This window comes from Macaca thibetana, chromosome 4 (assembly GCF_024542745.1).
Source record: "Macaca thibetana thibetana isolate TM-01 chromosome 4, ASM2454274v1, whole genome shotgun sequence".
NCBI classification, from domain to species: domain Eukaryota; kingdom Metazoa; phylum Chordata; class Mammalia; order Primates; family Cercopithecidae; genus Macaca; species Macaca thibetana.
In genome coordinates, this window is record NC_065581.1 from 34,306,481 (window position 1) to 34,326,176 (window position 19,696).

Below are 19,696 nucleotides of genomic sequence, written 5' to 3' on the forward strand. Positions count from 1 at the left end.
CTGTGCCTAGATTGTATTTTTAAAAAATCTCATTTTCTAATTGACGGTTACTGGCATATAAAAAGGTACTTGTAAAAAATATTGGGGGCCGGGCGCGGTGGCTCAAGCCTGTAATCCCAGCACTTTGGGAGGCCGAAATGGGTGGATCACGAGGTCAGGAGATCGAGACCATCCTGGCTAACACAGTGAAACCCCGTCTCTACTAAAAAATACAAAAAACTAGCCGGGTGAGGTGGTGGGCGCCTGTAGTCCCAGCTACTCGGGAGGCTGAGGCAGGAGAACGGCGTGAACCCGGGAGGCGGAGCTTGCAGTGAGCTGAGATCCGGCCACTGCACTCCAGCCTGGGCCACAGAGCAAGACTCCGTCTCAAAAAAAAAAAAAAAAATTCATGAGGCTGGGTGCAGTGACTCATGCCTGTAATCCCAGCACTTTGGGAGGCTAAGGTGGGTGGATCATCTGAGGTCAGGAGTTCGAGACCAGCCTTGCCAACATGGCAAAACCCCATCTCACTAAAAGTACAAAAATTAGCCGGGTGTCGTGGCTAGCGCCTGTAATCCCAGCTACTTGGGAGGCTGAGACAGGAGAATCACTTGAACCCAGGAGGTGGAGGTTGCAGTGAGCCGAGATTGCACCACTAAACTCCAGCCTGAGCAACAAGAGCAAAACTCTGTCTCAAAAAAATAAAAATTAAAAATTAAAGAATTAAAAAATTGATTTAAAGATTATGCTAAATTTACTTCTTAATTTTAACATTTTCTGTGAACTCTTTTGGATTTTCTATGTCATCTATGAATGATGTCAGTTTTATTTTTTCCTTTCTAATCTGTACATCTTATACCTTATTAGACTGCTGTTAAGTGCCATTGATATGCTGAATGAAGACAATGCAAATTGAAGCTAACCAGCCACAAACTCAGGAAAGGTGTGACAGCCAGAATGCCACTATGAGAGGATTTTCTTTTTTTTGAGACCGAGTCTCGCTCTGTCTCCCAGGCTGGAGTACAGTGGTATGGTCTAGGCTCACTGCAAGCTCCACCCCCCTGGTTCACGCCATTCTCCTGCCTCATCCTCCCACGTAGCTGGGACTATAGGCGCCCACCACCACGCCTGGCTAATTTTTTATATTTTTAGTAGAGACGGGGTTTCACCGTGTTGGCCAGGATGGTCTCGATCTCCTAACCTCGTGATCCGCCCGCCTCAGCCTCCCAAAGTGCTGGGATTACAGGCGTGAGTCATCACGCCAGGCCTAGGATTTTTTATTTTTTAGACAGGTTCTCACTATGTTGTCCAGGCTGGTCTTTAATTCCTGGGCTCAAGTGATCCTCCTGTCTCAGCCTCTCAAGTAGCTGGGACTACAGGTATGAGCTACTGTACCTGGCCCTATGAAAGCACTATTAAAGACTGGACTATGTAAGCATTTCTCCTTTGCAAGGAGCATGATGTTGAGCTTTTTCAGTAGAGGGCACAGGAGGGATGCTGTAGAAGGAAGGGAGCTTCTCTTCCTAGTTCCAGTGTGCTGCATTTTGCTTTTATTGCTCCTGTTCCATGGTCTATCAGCAGTGAATGTATGTCAATGGTGGGGATGATCTACGAGTGCTCTGTTCAAGCTGTGTGCCCCAAGAATGAGAACGCAGCCCCTCAGCTGCACACCATGAATAAGCTACCGTGAGGCCCCAGTGTGGGCCCAGAGACCACCTTGCTGCTGCCAATGCAGATTTAGCATACTCCAGACCGCACAGCCGTAGTGGTGCCCTCACTGTCTCTGCATGCCTCTCCACTGGCCTCAGCTCACCTCGAAACCCTCCTGATGTAGACACCACGTGCTCCAAGCAGCCAAGCTCTCCATGCCTGTCCATCAGCCTCGTTCCCCTGCCACCCTGGGGGTTGTTTCCTGCTTGCCTGCTGATTGTTGACTAGCTCTGGCCGGGGCGTGCGGCAGACCTTTCCGCCATCCAGTGGACTGCAGCTGCAGCTTCTCCAATAAGGTCTCAACTAGGGCCTTGGTGGTATTCTCCCTCCACTCCACGATACCCTTTAGAGCTTTTTTCACATCTTTATAGTTAATCATTTAATAATTCTTTATATTAAGCCACTCTGTTTAAGTTACTGGATGGTTTCTGTCTACTAATTGGACACAGACTGATAAAAAATCAGTCCTGGCCAGGCGCAATGGCTCACCCCTGTAATCCCAGCACTTTGGGAGGCCGAGGCGGGCAGATTACTGGAGGTTAGGAGTTCACCAGTTTGACCAACACAGTGAAACCCCGTCTTTACTAAAAATACAAAAATTAGCAGGGCATGGTGGCACATGCCTGTAATCCCAGCTACTTGAGAGGCTAAGGCAGGAGAATCACTTGAGCCTGGGAGGTAGAGGTTGCGGTGAGCCCAGGTCGTGCCATTGCACTCTAGCCTGGGTGACAAAACAAAAACAAAACAAAACAAAAAAAACTTCATCTCAAAAAAAAAAAAAAAATCGGTCTCAGGAGTGGTCCCAGGAACAGACTGAAAAAGGTGAGATTTGGGCATTGGTTTGTTTGTGTCCTTGGGCTTGAGCACAGTGCTAACCTCCTTGTCCATGAGAAATGGGCATGCAATGGCACCACAATTCGTCAAGCCATCATCTGTGGTTGATTCTGATGGAGTGCCAACAGAAGGAAGCACATGCCTCAGGAGCGCATATGGCTGCCACCCTGCACCATTATGACGGTAATAATGACTATAAGCTCTAAGGTGTGGGACGGTTCTTTCCAGTGTACTTGAGAGCTCATAAGAGAAAAAATGACAAGTTCATGTCTGTTACCTTTCAGTTCAAGTCTTGAAGTGAGAACAAGAAAGCTTCCATGGTGACCCTAAAAAGAACCTTGCTGGGAACGGTGGCTCATGCCTGTAATCCCAGCAACTTGGGAGGCTGAGGCAGGAGCATTGTTTGAGGCCAGGAGTTTAACACAAGCTTGGGCAACACAGCGAGATCTTGTCTCTAAAAAAAAAAATTTTTTTTTTAGGAATCTTTCTTGTAGATCCAGGGTTGATATTGCTGAAGACCAAAAATAAAACTTAATTATGCCGTTTACTTAATTATAATGACATTTGAGTTCACAGTCTTGGCAAGTTTTTAATGTGAAAGGGCACTGATAAGGAAAGAATGGGATCCTGAATCTTGTAATCAAGACATCTCAAATGAACTGAGACAACTCAAATGAATTGAGATATCCAAATGAAGCCAATAGTCTTGAGATCCAAGATTATCAGGGGGTCGTTCTGAGCCCCCTGACCAGCAGAAGTAAGTTGCCCTCTGGTGTCTGAGGACGTTACCTTTCTTCTGCTTGAAATCCTTGTGACAACCTTGCTTGAGGCAGATGCCTTGAATAGGGTTGCGCATTCTCCACTAGACCCACCACAGCCATACCCTGTGGCCACCAGACCCATAAAGTCTTAGCATGTTCCAGAGGGACAGGAGTACTTAGGACCCAGGAGGAGACAGCTTAGGCACCAAAAGGATTGCAGGGCCTTGCTAATATATATTAGTAGTAACCTGGGGACTATACATGGGAATGGATTCTGAAGTTGGTAGATCAGAGGTTGGTAGACCTGATATAGCACAATATCAGGCCAAATCCTTTTACATGAGTGTGCTTACTAGAATTCTGAATGTAAAGTGTTAGCTTGTGTAGATGAAGGTGAATCTAACTGCTTATTTTGTTCATTGACTGAAACTTGAACTCAAAATTCAAGTTTCATGAGGTCTAATTTAATGAGGTTAAGACGCCAGAGCTTTGCTGGTGTGTTGTGGAAGAAGAAATCCAAGAGCATCGGGAGATGGCAATGTTGGAGTGGATTGATCACGTGTGACTTATTCTATGTAAAGACCCAAGAAGATACTCCCTTTACCAAGGCATTAAAAAATACGTCAGGGGAACATCTGCGTCTTTGACAAGTTCTCTGGTTATTCCCCTTGTTAGACCAGGCTGTGGGGGGGTTCCAACTTTAAGATGGGCCCCCTAATTTCAGTGGGGATGATGGTATTGCACTGTAGCAGAGGCCAAGTTGAAGCACTTAACCAACAAAGACTAGGTGGGCACATCAACCATAAAGGGCATCAGAAATGTTTCAGTAATCAAAACACTTTGGCCTGCAGAGATCTTTGGTGGAGTTAGCTGATCTGTATAATAGGAAAACCCTATGTCCAGTAGCCAAATACTTGATTTGAGTCATAACAATGGTGAATGGTGGCCTCTCACTCAGTTTCCAGGCTAAAGTTGGTTCACTGACTCAGAGCCCTTTGCTTGAATAGGAGGCTAGTTTCCCTTGAAGATCTCACAGGACCTTGTAACACTGCTATAAGAAAACACCTGCGACTGGGTGCAGTGGCTCATGCCTGTAATCCCAGCACTTTGTGAGGCCAAGACAGGTGGATCACGAGGTCAGGAGATCAAGATCATCCTGGCCAACATGGTGAAACCCCGTTTCTACTAAAATACAAAAATTAGCTGGGTGTGGTGGCGGGCACCTGTAGTCTCAGCTACTCAGGAGCCTGAGGCAGAAGAATCGCTTGAATCTGGATGGCAGAGGTTGCATTGAGCCAAGATCACACCACTGCACTCCAACTTGGGCAACAGAGTGAGATTCCACCTCAAAAAGAAAGAAGAAAGCAAGAAGAAGGAAGGGAAGGAAGGAAGGAAGGAAGGAAGGAAGGAAGGCAAGAAGGAAGGAAACATACACCTTCATCTTCTTCTAAGCATTCTGGCTGGGCGTAGTGGCTCACACTTATAATCCCAGCATTTTGGGAGGCTGAGGCGAGAGGATCACTTGAACTCAGGAGTTCGGGACCAGCCTGGGCAAAATAGTGAGACCTCATCTCTACAAAAAATAAACAAAAAATTAGCAGGTGTGGTGGTGTGTGCCTATAGTCCCAGCTACTTGAGAGGCTGAGGTAGGAGGGTAGCTTGACTGTAGGAGGTCGAGGTTGCAGTGAGCCGAGATTGCACCGCTGCTGTCCAGCCTGGGGAACAGAACAAGACCTTGTCTCAAAAACAAAACAAAACAAAACGAAAAACACCAACAACTACAGAAAACATCTTCTAAGCATTCCCTAAAGGAATTTGCAGACATTTCCTACAGTGACTGTGCCTTACAAAAAAGGAAATACCCAGACCTTTTGGGGATTATTGGACACTGGCTCTGAATTAATGCCAATTCTGGGGATTCAAAATGCCATTCTAAGTGGGGGTATATGGGAGCTGGCACAGTGGCTCACACCTGTAATTCCAGTGACTCAGAAGGCTGAGGCAGGAGATTCCTTGAGGTCAGGAGTTTGGGACTGGCCTAAGCAACATAGCAAAACCTCCCCAGCCCTAAAAAAATTTAAGGCTGGGCGCGGTGGCTCAAGCCTGTAATCCCAGCACTTTGGGAGGCCGAGACGGGCGGATCACGAGGTCAGGAGATCGAAACCATCTTGGCTAACCCGGTGAAACCCCGTCTCTACTAAAAAATAAAAAATAAAAAAAACTAGCCGGGCGAGGTGGTGGGCGCCTGTAGTCCCAGCTACTCGGGAGGCTGAGGCAGGAGAATGGCATAAACCCGGGAGGCGGAGCTTGCAGAGAGCTGAGATCCGGCCACTGCACTCCAGCCTGGGCGACAGAGCAAGACTCCGTCTCAAAAACAAAACAAAACAAAATTTAAAAACAGCTCCAGTGATGGTGCAAGCCTGTTGTCCCAGCTACTCAGGAGGCTGAGGTGAGAAGATTGCTTGAGTCCAGGAGATCAAGGCTGCAGTGAGCTATGATCACACCACTGCACTTCAGCCTGGGCAACAGAGTGAGATCCTGATTCTTTAAAAAAAAAAAAAAATAGGGGTTATGGTGGTCAAGTGATAGACGGACTCTCAATTCCAATCTGACTCACAACAGGCAGGCCCGGTTGGGCATTGAACTCACCATGTGGTTATTTACCAGGTTCCTGAATGTGAAATTATAATAGACATATTTGCTAAAGGCTCTGATCCATGGGATCGTGTGTGTGTGTGTGTGTGTGCATGTGTGTGTGTGTGTGTCTGAGACAGAGTCTTGCTGTATCACCCAGGCTGGAGTACAGTGGCACAATCTCAGCTCACTGCAACCTCTGCCACCTGGGTTCAAGTGATTCTCCTGCCTCAGCCCCCCAAGTAGCTGGAATTACAGGCACCTGCCACCACGCCTGGCTAATGTTTGCAGTTTTTAGTGGAGATGGAGTTTCACCATCTTGGTTAGGTTGGTCTTGAACTCCTGACCTCGTGATCCACCCACCAGGGCTTCCCAAAGTGCTGGGATTACAGGCATGAGCCACTGCTCCCGCCCTAATAATCCTTTCCTTTGGTTAACTTTTTGTCTACTATATCATTTTCCATCCATTTATTTTCAACTTTTCTGAAAATAGCTTGTTTGTTTTAAATGTGATCTAGTAAATAGCATATAGCTTGTTATTTAAAAATCATTCAACCCAATAAACCTTGGAACGATGGGAAAATTATACTTATTGTTATTGGTGACTATGTGGATTTATTTATTTTATTTTATTATTGTTTTTTGAAACAGAGTCTTGCTCTGTCACCCAGGCTGGAGTGCTGCGGCATGATCTTGGCTCACTGCAACCTCTGCCTCCTGGGTTCAAGAAATTCTCCTGCCTCAGTCTCCCGAGTAGCTGGGATTACAGGCTCCCGCCACCATGCCTAGCTAATTTTTGTATTTTTACTAGAGACAAGGTTTCACCATGTTGGCCAGGCTGGTCTCAAACTCCTGACCTCATGATAATAATTTAGAATTATTATGTTTTATTTTTTTCCCTTATTTTCTCTCTACTGGTTTGAAGTTACACTTTCTGTTTCTGTTCTCTTAGTAACTATCTTTTATATTTTATTTTATTTTATTATTTATTTATTTATTTATTTAGACAGAGTCTCGCTCTGTCGCCAGGCTGGAGAGCAGTAGTGCGATCTCAGCTCACCTCCGCCTCCCAGGTTCAAGCGATTCCCCTGCCTCAGCCTCCCGAGTAGCTGGGACTACAGGTGTGTGCCACCACGCCCTGCTAATTTTTTTTTGTATTTTAGTAGAGACAAGGTCTCACCATGTTGGCCAGGATGGTCTCGATCCTGACCTTGTGATCTGCCTGCCTCGGCCTCCCAAAGTGCTGGGATTACAGGCATGAGCCACTGCGCCCGGCCTATCTTTAATATTATAGTATGCACACTTGACAAAGTGTAAAGTTGATTAACTTCAGTGCCTTCTTTCAGAAGAGTAAAGGGCCTCTGAATGCTACCACACCAACCACCTCCCTTCCATCTGGAGTCCAGTGTCTCACTGTATCTTATTTTCTATGCCCCAGATTGACGTTATTATTATTCTTGCTTTGTACAGTCAACTCCTATTTAAATGTACTCAAGTTCTTACTGATTTATTTGTAGACTCCTCACTCCTGCATCTTTATTTATTTATTTATTTATTTATTTATTTATTTTGAGACGGAGTCTCACTCTGTTGCTCAGGCTGAAGTGCAGTGGCTCGGTGTCGGCTCACTGCAAGCTCCGCCTCCTGGGTTCACGCCATTCTCCTGCCTCAGCCTCCTAGGTAGCTGGGACTGCAGGCGCCGCCACCACGCCCAGCTAATTTTTTGTATTTTTAGTAGAGACGGGGTTTCACTGTGTTAACCAGGGTGGTCTCAATCTCCTGACCTCATGATCCACCCACGTCGGCCTCCCAAAGTGCTGGGATTACAGGCTTGAGCCACCGCGCCCGGCCTCTCCTGCATCTTAATGTTCAGTTTTCTTCATCTTGCAATACATCTTTTAGAAATCCTTCACTGAGGCTGTGTAGGTGATAAACTCTTTGTTTTTCTTTGAATAAAAACAACTCGATTTCACCTCCTTTTAAAATATTTTTAAACTTGCTTTATCTTTTAAAAATCCAGAATTTTAGATCTTGATATTCCAACCTTAAATATACTTTGTGTCTATATTAAAAAAGAACTTTTTCTTAGTCAACTAAACATAAACAAATCTACCAAAATAAACAATTTCTTAGTATCATCTAATATCCATTCCATATTCAAAGTTTTCCAATTATCCCAATTGTGTTTGCTTTTTCAGTTCAGACCCAATCCAGAACCACATACTGTCAGTTTATTTAGTATACCTGTTAGTCTCTTTTAGTCTTGGACAGTCCTTTTCTTCATGGTGCTCATTGGCTGAAGAGACAGGGTAGGCTGCCCTGCAGAGTTTCCCACCTCCTGGGTCTGACTGCTTCCTTGTGGTAGTGGTTAGCACATTCCTCTTTCCTCTATATTTCCTATAAACTGTAAATTAGATCCAAAGTTTTCACTGGATTCATATCAAACATTATTGGCTGATCACATCACAGGTGATGCAATATTCACATCAGAATACTTCTTTTTGAGACAGAGTCTGGCTCTGTCACCCAGGCTAGAGTGCAGTGGCGCCATCTTGGCTCACTGCCACCTCTGCCTCCTGGGCTCAAGAGATCCTCCCACCTCAGCCTCCCTCGTAGCTGAGACTACAGGTGTGTGCCGTCACACCTGGCTGTTTTTTTTTTTAAGAGATGGGGACTCACTATATTGCCCAGGCTAGTCTTAAACTCCTGGCGTCAGGTGATCCTCCCTTCTTAGCCTCCCGAAGTACTGGGATTACAGGCATGAGCCACTGTGCTAGGCTAGAAGACTCCTACTGATCCATCTGTTATATAAGCATTCTTGTACTAAGTTATATGCTAACATTATATCCTTGGTGAATGGTTTCTTCCCTCCCTCCCTCCCTCCCTCCCTCCCCCCTCCCTCCCTCCCTTCCTTCCTTCCTTCCTTCCTTCCTTCCTTCCTTCCTTCCTTCCTTCCTTCCTTCCTTCCTCCCTCCCTCCCTCCCTCCCTCCCTCCCTCTCTCTCTCTCTCTTTCTCTTTCTTTCTTTCTTTCACTTTCATGTGATGGACAATAAACAAGAGATGGGCCGGGCACAGTGGCTCGCGCCTATAATCCCAACACTTTGGGAGGCCAAGGCAGGTGGATCACCTGAGGTCAATAGTTCGAGACCAGTCTGACCAATATGGTGAAACCCCGTCACTACTGAAAATACAAAACTTAGCCGGGCGTTGGTGACGTGAGCCTGTAATCCCAGCTACTTGGAAGGGTGAGGCAGGAGAATCACTTGAACCGGGGAGGCAGAGGTTGCAGTGAGCCAAGATCATGCCACTGCACTCCAGCCTGGGCGACAGAGTGTGACTCTGTCTCAAAAAAAAAAAAAAAAAAAAAAGCAAGAGAGAGCTGGGTGCAGTGGCTCAGGCCCAGTGCTCAATCCCAGCACTTTGCGGGCCGAGGAGGGCAGATCACCTGAGGTCGGGAGTTTGAAAACAGCCTAAGCAACATAGAGAAACCCCTTTTCTACCAAAAATACAAAAATTAGCCAGGTGTGGTGGTGCATGCCTGTAATTCCAGCTATGTGGGAGGCTGAAGCAGGACAATCGCTTGAACCTGGGAGGCAGAGGTTGCGGTGAGCCAGGATCACACCACTGCACTCCAGCCTGGGCAACAACAGTGAAACTCTGTCTCAAAAAAAAAAAAAAAGCAAGAGACAAGGAAGAATGTTGGAAAATGCATCCTGGGGATAAAAGGCCATACACATACAGCCTTTAAGCAGCACTCATTGGGACCACTTGGAAGATGCCTCTGTACATGCAGGAGAATTTTTCTAAGCTATAAACTTAAAAAGCAGAATTACTGAGTAGAAGGAGATTACATCTTCAGCTTTACCACTTAGTCTCAAATTGCTGTCTAATTAGCCCATTTACACCTCTTCCAGTAGCATGTAAGGCATTTCTTTTCCCCAACACTTGGTATTTGCAGACGTTTTTACTTTAGCCTATATAATTATGTGAAACATTATCTCGTTATGGTTTTAAAAAAAATTATTTCACACATGATTGATGGCAGTGGCTGCTGCCATCATGCCGGCTGCAGTAAGGAGGTCTGGCTGGGGCTGCACACTCCATGAAGCCAGTGGGAGCCCTGCCCCTTCTGACCTAGGGCAGGAGCTTCCCTGGTGCCATGCAGCCACCCAAACCCTGGCTGCAGACCCAGGCCTCCTGATCTACGGAGCCCAAACTGTGGCTGTGGATCCCAGCCTCTCTGTGCTCTTGGAGGGGGCAGGAGCAGGCAGGATCTGCCCTTCGGGTTGCAGCTGCAGCCTCCCAACCCACAGCTGCAGACCTGGGCCTCCTGCTCCATGGAACAGGCAGGAGCTGAGGACAAGCAGGAAACCTGCCTCTTCCAAACTGGCAGGGTGGGAGCTCCCTGGTTGCAGCTGCAGTTGCCCTCCCAGGCACAGGATCTGGGCATCTCTGCAGCCCGCCCCACCCTACCCAGTCTTCCTGCTGCCTGACCTCTCTCCTCTCCCTGGCAGCTCCAGTGGGAACCAGGTCGGGGCCAGTCCTGGGGCTTTGAATGGCAGTGGAAGGCACAGCCCTGGGTGGAAGGGGGTCCTCAGTAAAGCCCCACTTTCAGGCCAGGGAGGACCTGAAGGCTAGGGGCCAGGCATTCAGTTCTGCCCACCAGAGTGAGCACTTGTGGTGCCTCCTCCAGGCCCACCCATGGCTGCCCATGACCAATTGGTAGGCACTTTCTCCCCTCTCAGTCCATAAAAGCCCTAGACTCAGCCAGAGCAGGGAAGAGGGCAGAGGACAGAAAGACGACAGGATGACCAGCTGCAGAGAGGAGCTACCCTCTCTGATGAGACCTTCAGAGGCCTGTGGAGATGTCTGAATGACCTGCCTGTGGAGAGGAGCCACTCTCCCTAGGTCCTCCTCTCTGCTGAGGGCAGCAGACGACCATGGGCAGAACAGAGCTACCCACTCCAGGGCCTTCTCTGCTGAGAGCTGAAACACTCGACAGAACAACCTGTCTACAGGGAGGAGCTACCCACTGTGGGTCTCCTCTGAGCTGTTCTAACACTAAATAAAGGCCCTCTTCATCTTCTTCACCCTTCGCTTGTCTGTGTACCTGGACACAGGACAAGAACATGGGCAAAGGCTCCAAAGGCACCACCAGCCACAAGGTTTTCAGGAAGAAAATCGACACCCCAAAGATGCTGTAACATCATGACATTTCACCTAATATTCTTGAGTATTCATCTTATGAAATTAAAGACATCTACTTAACCACAATATTATATCACTAAAAATAACAATGATTCCTTAAACTATCTAATGCAGTCTATATTCACATTTCTCCAGCTGTCCAAAAAGTTTGTAAGGATTTGGGTAAATCTAAGCCAGAGTTGACTGTATACTGGTTATTAGTTCAAGTCACCTTCCATGTCAAAGGTTGGATTAGTTGGGTTTTATGGTCGATGTTGCCAGATACTTTCTCTAAGAACTATGAAGACTGTATTCTGCATTCCCTTGTCTTCTAATTTCTACAGTAGCTGTTGAGAAGTTTGCAGTATGTCCAGGCATTGTTGCTTTGTGGGAAATGTCTTTGCTTTCTTTTTTTTTTTCTTTTTTTTTTTTTTTTTTGAGACGGAGTCTCGCTCTGCCGCCCAGGCTGGAGTGCAGTGGCCGGATCTCAGCTCACTGCAAGCTCCGCCTCCCGGGTTCACGCCATTCTCCTGCCTCAGCCTCCCGAGTAGTTGGGACTACAGGCGCCCGCCACCGCGCCCGGCTAGTTTTTTGTATTTTTTAGTAGAGACGGGGTTTCACCGTGTTAGCCAGGATGGTCTCGATCTCCTGACCTCGTGTTCCGCCCGTCTCGGCCTCCCAAAGTGCTGGGATTACAGGCTTGAGCCACCGCGCCCGGCCTGCTTTCTTCTTTTTTTTTTTTTTTTTTTTGAGATGGAGTCTCGCTCTGTCACCCAGGCTGTAGTGCAGTGGCACAATCTCGGCTCACTGCAACCTCCACCCGCCAGGTTCAAGTGATTCTTCTGCCTCAGCCTCCCAAGTAGCTGGGACTACAGGCATGCGCCACCACTCCCAGCTAATTTTTGTATTTTTAGTAGAGACGGGGTTTCACCACGTTGGCCAGGCTGGTCTCGAACTGTTGACTACCTCAGCCTCCCAAAGTGCTGGGATTACAGGCATGAGCCACAGCACCCAGTCTGCTTTCCTATTTTTTTTTTTTTTTTGTTGTTGTTGTTGTTGAGACAGAGTCTTGCTCTGTTGCCCAGGCTGGAGTGCTGTGGCTGGATCTCAGCTCACTGCAAGCTCCGCCTCCCGGGTTTATGCCATTCTCCTGCCTCAGCCTCCCAAGTAGCTGGGACTACAGGCGCCCGCCACCTCGCCCGGCTAGTTTTTTTTTGTATTTTTTTAGTAGAGACGGGGTTTCACTGTGTTTGCCAGGATGGTCTCGATCTCCTGACCTCGTGATCCGCCCGTCTCAGCCTCCCAAAGTGCTGGGATTACAGGCTTGAGCCACCGCGCCCGGCCCTGCTTTCCTATTTTTTAACCCCATCTCCATCTTTGAGTCCTTCAGTTTCTCTATGTGCCCAGGTGAGAATCTAGTGTATCTTGGGACTCATTTCCTGAAAGAGAATTACTGTCCAAAGTCAGTTCTGGAGGATGATCAGCTCTGATCTCTTCCTCTTATCTCCTTGTATGTTCTAAGAGCCTAGAATAGTGCCTGGCACACATTAGGTGCTTCTAAACAGCTGAATGATTTTGTAAATGAGCATTTTCTCCACTCATCTTCTCCCTATTCTCTCCTGCTCAAATATTTTCAAATATTTATTGGAATATCTTATGCTATCCACGATGCCTCTTCATCTCTTCAACACACTTTTCATCTCTGTAGCTTTCTATGCTACATTTTAGAAAATTTTGTCAGATTTATCTTCTAGTATCCATCTCTGTCCTCAGTAATTTCTTTTCTTTTCCAAGACACAGGAAGGGTCTCGCTCCATAACCCAGGATGGAGTGTAGTGGCACAATCATGGCTCACCACAGTCTTAACCTCCCATGCTCAAGTGATCCTCCCACCTCAGCCTCCCAAGTAGCTGCTACTATAGGTATACGCCACCACACCCACCTAATTTTAAAAGTATTTGTAGAAACAAGGTATCGCTACGTTGCCCAGACTGGTCTCAAATTCCAGGGCGCAAGTGATCCTCCTGCCTTGGCCTCCCAAAGTGCTGGGATTACAGGCGTAAGCCACTGAACTTAGCCTCTGTGCTACTTCTAATTGTCTGTGTAACCCATTCACTGTCTATAATAATAACTTTGAAAATGATACCTGATTTTCCAATAGCATTCTGTTTATTTTTCTTTTGATTCCTTGTTTTATAACCTCAATACTTTTTAACATACTTAGAGACTGAATCTTGTAATTTCATTATCTGAAGTGCTTATGGGTCTAATCCTGCACTGTTTGTGGTGTAAACAAAGTCTAATTTGTGGTGGATTATTTCTTTGTTAATTTTCTAGTTTTTAATTATAAGTTCATATTGATGGGCTTGAGACAGACCTTCATAGACTATTATATAGATTAGATTAATTAATTCATATGAAAGTGTTAGGTTCGGGGGAAATGAAGTCACACTGGAAAGTATTTACAGACATGGTGGCTCATGCCTGTAATCCCAGTCACTCAGGAGGCTGAATAGCAGGAGGATTACTCTAGGCCAGGAGTTCGGGACAAAGCAAGACCCCATCTCGGCCGGGCGCGGTGGCTTAAGCCTGTAATCCCAGCACTTTGGGAGGCCGAGGCGGGTGGATCACGAGGTCAGGAGATCGAGACTATCCTGGCTAACATGGTGAAACCCCGTCTCTACTAAAAATACAAAAAACTAGCCGGGCGTGGTGGCGGGCGCCTGTAGTCTCAGCTACTCGGGAGGCTGAGGCGGGAGAATGGCGTGAACCCGGGAGGCGGAGCTTGCAGTGAGCCGAGATCACGCCACTGCACTCCAGCCTGGGAGACACAGCGAGACTCCGCCTCAAAAAAAAAAAAAAAAAAAAAAAAAAGACCCCATCTCTACAAAAATAAAAAATAAAAAAAAATAGCCTGGTGTAGTGGCACATGCCTGTAGTCCCAGCTACTCAGGAGGCTGAAGTGGGAGGATCGCTTGAGCCCAGGAGGTCAAAACTGCAGTGAGCTGTGATGGTGCCACTGCACTCCAGTCTGGGCAACAGAGTGAGATCCTATCTCTACAAAAAGACAAAAAAAAGAAATTGTCTCTCATTTGCCAGGCGCTTTACTCATATTATCTTCTGCCTTCATAACAACCGTAATGGGAGTGATAGTCCCATTCCACAGAGCAGAAACATCAAAAGGGTAATTAATTTATAGCTAATTGAGAAACCCCAGTTGAAACCCAGGTCTGAGTGATTGTAAAGTTCATACTCTTTCAAATGCCTCCCATCATATCTCAGAACTATTATTGGGGAAAAACACCATCATTTGGATCTCATAAGTATTTTTTCTCAGTTTTAATTTTAAAGCAGCCAATTACCCCCATGTATCATAAAATGTGTTAAATAATTAATGGAAAGGGGAAAGGAAGACATAAAACTATATAAATTGCCTTTAAAGTAGAGAAAGTTTAGTTCTCCATTTTCTTTTATTTATCCAATTTGGGATTTTGTTTATGTACAAAAAAGGCAATTAACAAGCAGCTTACTTATGAGAAACCCCTGGGGCTTCCAGAATCCAATAAAAATGTATCTGAGCTTTGCATTCCAAATACAACAAAGCAAATCAGTGTAATTTTAATCCCTTAATAAGGAATTTGCAAATGTAGCCTCAACATAAACAATTTTACACCAACAAACCAAGAAACATGAGAGCTGATTGGTGGCAATACATTTCAGTAGTCAATCCTCTGTTATCCAGGCCCAGACAGGCTGCCAGATGTGCCCACCCTGAATGTCAGGTTCTAGGCAGCCCCCACCTCCACCCGTAGAGCTTTCCCAAGGATCATCTTCCAGGGACCAGCCAGGGATGTTCAGGAATTGCAAACTGTTTTAAATATTATCAGCACAAATTGCATCTGGTATATGGAGTCAGGGGATCTGATTTTAATAAGATAGATTCAATTTACTATTTTAAACATCTGTTATGAATGTATTTAAGTATTGCTTTGGGTCTCTTGATTTAATCAGCTTTCCACAAAATAGTGAGTGCTTGCTCATTTTTTGATATAAATTTAATATATGGTCTTCACATCTTGGATTTGGCTTTAGGCTACATTTTATTATATGAACTTTAAACAATTTTTTGAGACTTCATCTCACTCTGTCACCCAGGCTGAAGTAGAGTGGCATGAACACGTTTCACTGCAGCCTCAACTTCTTGGACTCAAGGGATCCTCCTGCCTCAGCCTCCCAAGTAGCTGGGACTGCACCACCATGCTCAGCTAATTTTTTAATTTATTTATATTTTTTTGTAGAGACAGGGTCTCATCATGTTGTCCAGGCTGATCTCAAACTCCTGGCCTCAAGTGATTCTCCCACCTCAGCCTCCCAAAGTGCTGAGATTAAAGGCATAAGCCACCATGCCCGGGCTTAAAAACTTTTTTTTTTTTTTTTTTTTTTTGAGACGGAGTCTCGCTCTGTCACCCAGGCTGGAGTGCAGTGGCCGGATCTCAGCTCACTGCAAGCTCTGCCTCCTGGGGTCACGCCATTCTCCTGCCTCAGCCTCCCGAGTAGCTGGGACTACAGACGCCCGCCACCTTGCCTGGCTAGCTTTTTGGATTTTTTCAGTAGAGACGGGGTTTCGGGGTTTCACTGTGTTAGCCAGGATGGTCTCGATCTCCTGACCTCGTGATCCGCCCGTCTTGGCCTCCCAAAGTGCTGGGATTATAGGCTTGAGCCACCGCGCCCGGCCAAAAACATTTTTAATAACATTAAATAATTAAAATTACTCATTATCTTTGCCAATATATCCACATGTAGAAAGATGATTTGTTAATTTATTTAGAAAAAAACAGATGATGCAAATAATTGCAGTCACTGGGAAATTAACTCCCTCAAACTAATTGGTCAGTTTTGCATTTTAGCTGTGAGTTTATTTTTACATGACTCTGTGAGAAGCCCAGCTATCATTACGAAAAAATGTTGACATAAAAATATTCCTTTTTTTAAAACAGCCACATCATATATTATATCTTCTGTAACAAATGTGTATGGACTTTGCAAAACAAATTAAGTGACTTTAATACTCTGACAGCAATACAAGTAAAATATTTTAAAAATTCAATGTTTTAATCACTTCACTTTTATGAATAATCACTTTTATGATTTTATGAATAATAGCTTTTGCTTCCTATTTAGTTAGATTCCCCCCAAGGATAAGGTTTCTTCGTTTCTCGGTTTCCACATGCTATGGTGTGAACTTTTCCATTTGAAAACATTCTTTCCACACCTGCTGTAATAAAATCTCTGGGTGCTGCATGAGGGTGTTCCTCGCAGCTGCTTGTGGTCTGTGCCACAAGGTTGGATGCCTTCATGCTTGTCTGCACCAGCTAGTGCAAGGGTCTCTCTGAGCTCTGAATGCAGGGTCAGGACTGTCACACGTGCCTAGTTGCACTCAGTACTGCAGCGGCTCTCCAGGGGGCAGCACCTAATATATATAGCCACAAGTGTTGCCCACGAGCTCCTGGTGCCCTGCATCCTGGCTAGTGCTGGGTATTTCCCATCTTTCTAATTTTGATCTCTCTAACTGGTATAAAGTAGTTATCTCACGGGCATGAGTTTTTCATTTCAATTATTGTATTTATCATTTCTAAAAACTCTTTTTTCTAGGTTCCTTTAAAAATCTGCCATATCACTTTTCACTTTTTCTTCTTTCCTATTTCTTTAAAATAATAAACTTAGAATTTTGTTGTATGTATCAGACAGTTGTAATATTTAGTTTTACTTTTTGAGATGGAGTCTTACTCTGTCATCCAGGCTGGAATACAGTGGTGTAATCTCAGCTTACTGCAAACCTTTGCCTCCCAGATTCAAGTTATTCTCCTGCCTCAGCCTCCCAAGTAGCTGGGATTACAGGCATGCACCACCACACCTGGCTATTTTGTGTGTGTGTCTGTGTGTGTGTGTGTGTGTGTGTGTGTGTGTGTGTGTGTGTATTTTTAGTAGAGAAGAGGTTTCACAATGTTGGACAGGCTGGTCTTGAACTCCTGACCTCAGGTGATCCACCTGCCTTGGCTTCCCAAAGTACTGGGATTACAGGTGTGAGCCACTGTGCCCAGCCAGATAGTTATAATATTTAAAGTCTATACATGGAGCTGCCACTAGGCCATAGAGCACCTTTACACAAATTGGAACAAGTGTCTTTTTTTTTTTTTTTTTTTTTTTTTTTTTTTTGACATAGGGTTTTGTTCTGTCTCCCAGGCTGGAATACAGTGGTACAATCATGGCTTACTGCTGCCTCGACCTCCCTGGACTCAAGCAATCCTCCTACCTCAGCCCTCCGCGTAGCTGGCACATACCACCACACCTGGCTAATTTTTTTTTTTTACTTAAAAATATTTTTTGGCTGGGCGCAGTGGTTCAAGCTTGTAATCCCAGCACTTTGGGAGACCGAGACGGGCGGATCATGAGGTCAGGAGATTGAGACCATCCTGGCTAACACGGTGAAACCCCGTCTCTACTAAAAAAAATACAAAAAATTAACCGGGCGAGGTGGCAGGCGCCTGTAGTCCCAGCTACTTGGGAGGCTGAGGCAGGAGAATGGCGTAAACCCGGGAAGCGGAGCTTGCAGTGAGCTGAGATCCAGCCACTGCACTCCAGCCTGGGCAACAGAGTGAGACTCCATCTCAAAAAAAAAAAAAAAATTTTTTTTTTGTAGAGACAGGGTCTTACTATGTTGCCCAGGCTAGTCTTGAACTCCTGGCTTCAAGTGATCCTCCCGCCTCAGCCTCCCAAAGTGCTGGCATTGTAGGCATAAGCCATGGATCTCTGCAAAAGTTATAATATTATTGTATCACAAAACCAGACCAGCTCTGCCAGGCAGAACTTTCCAGTACTGTGGTGGCACACACATGTACCCACACTCTCACTCACTCATGCAGTCTCTGGGTCCTGGGGCACGTAGCTGTTGGTGGCCACATACTCTATGACATCCCTGCTCCCAGGTGTTAGATTTGGATTACCACAGCTACAGAAATTGGACTTCTAGGGCAGTGACCTGAAGCCTAATTTCCTGTGTCCCTAGTTATCTTTGACTATATGCTGGTCATTATATTTGAAAAATTATTTGTGGGAATAATTTAAGGGCCAAGACGAAGGTGATTTCCTCTGCAGAGAATTTGTGTTTGCGTTTGCTAGGAGCTTGGGAGCACTGTCAGTCTTGGGCTATCCAGAGTCAAGGCCTGGGGGTTCCCTGGATAATCCAGGCAAATAGAGCTAGGCTGTAATTCTGGCCGGTTGGTCCACTTACAGTTCACTGGGGAAAAGGGGATGTCCTGATAGATTTCCCACCTAGGATGGTGCTGGGCTGTGATTCAGATCCTTTCACTGAAAGAGGCCATTAGGCTGGATGCAGTGGTTGTCAGCACTTTGGGAGGCCAAAGAAGGAGGATTGCTTGAGGCAGGAGATCAAGACCAGCCTGGGCAACACAGTGAGACATTATCTCTACAAAAAGAAAAGAAGAAAGAAAGAGAGAGAGGAAGAAAGAAAAGGCAGGAAGGCAGGAAGGAAGGAAGAAAAAGGGAGGGAGGGAGGGAGGGAGGGAGAGAAAAATACATCATCAAAAGAAGCTTGACCCTCTACCCTCCCCTGATGGGTGAAGGGTCCTGGAGAGAGAACAGCCTCCGGACTTCCCTCTCCTTTGGTTCCTGTTGCCTACAGAGTGATGCTGTCCCACCTTGTCAATTCTTTACAGAAGATGTTTTTTTTTTTTTTTTTTTTTTTTTTTTTTTGAGCCAATCTGACTTTGTCGCCCATGCTGGAGTGTGCAGTGGTGCGATCTTGGCTCACTGCAACCTCTGCCTCCTGGGTTCAAGCAATTCTCCTGTCTCAACCTCCCGAGCAGCTGAGATTACAGGCTCCTGCCACCACGCCTGGCTGATTTTTGTGTGTTTAGTAGAGATAAGGTTTCACCATGTTGTCCAGGCTGGTCGCAAACTCCTGACCTCAGGTGATCCGCCCACCTTGGTCTCCCAAAGTGCTGGGAATATAGGCATGAGCCACCGTGCCTGGCCTGTTTTCAGTATTTTATTCAGCTTATCTAGTTGTTTTCAGCTGGAGGGTTGCTTGAGAGGGTTATACTCCTATTACCAGAAAAAGGAAGTCCTGTTGTTTTCATTTAATTTATCTGATCAGTGGTGAATCTTTCCTTACACTGGTGTCGGTTCAAGCTTCCTCTTCTGTGAAACGAGTGCTTGTTCTCTGTGACCTTTACTCTTACGACTCCTGGCTTTCTCTTGTTGATTTGCAGACGTTCCTTAAATACTCTAGATATTAATTCTGTGTTAGTTTTACGTGTTACATCTTTTCCTAGTTTCTTATTCATCCAATAACTTTATGGCGTCTTATACTTAACAGGAATCCTTCATTGTGACGCAGGCAAGTTCAACATATTGGTCTCCTCTAAAAAGGTTTGCAATTTGTCAATGTCTTCCTTAATAATGTCATTCAGACAAAGCCAGTTTTTCCAGTGTCATTTGACCTGCATAAAGTAGGGGGACTCTGGTCTCCCTCTCTTGTTCACTGAGTCTGTATTTTCACAGTCTAAGT

The 19,696-nt window shown here is 45.7% G+C and overlaps 1 protein-coding gene and 1 pseudogene across 3 annotated transcripts in view; both read right to left on the reverse strand.

The window, feature by feature from the left end:
* CUTA (cutA divalent cation tolerance homolog) overlaps window positions 1–19,696 on the reverse strand; it is a 162,139-nt gene that overhangs the window by 70,582 nt on the left and 71,861 nt on the right. Inside the window, exon 1 of one of the 3 annotated variants that reach the window (XM_050787845.1) lies at window positions 1,038–1,047. The exons of the other annotated variants lie outside the window; for them this stretch is intronic. The gene's annotated coding sequence lies outside the window, so the exon portion shown is untranslated. Of the gene's footprint in view, window positions 1–1,037; window positions 1,048–19,696 lie in introns of those variants that run through there. 3 annotated transcript variants of the gene reach the window in all.
* Window positions 1–19,696, reverse strand: part of LOC126953362 (uncharacterized) — a 102,738-nt pseudogene that overhangs the window by 23,514 nt on the left and 59,528 nt on the right.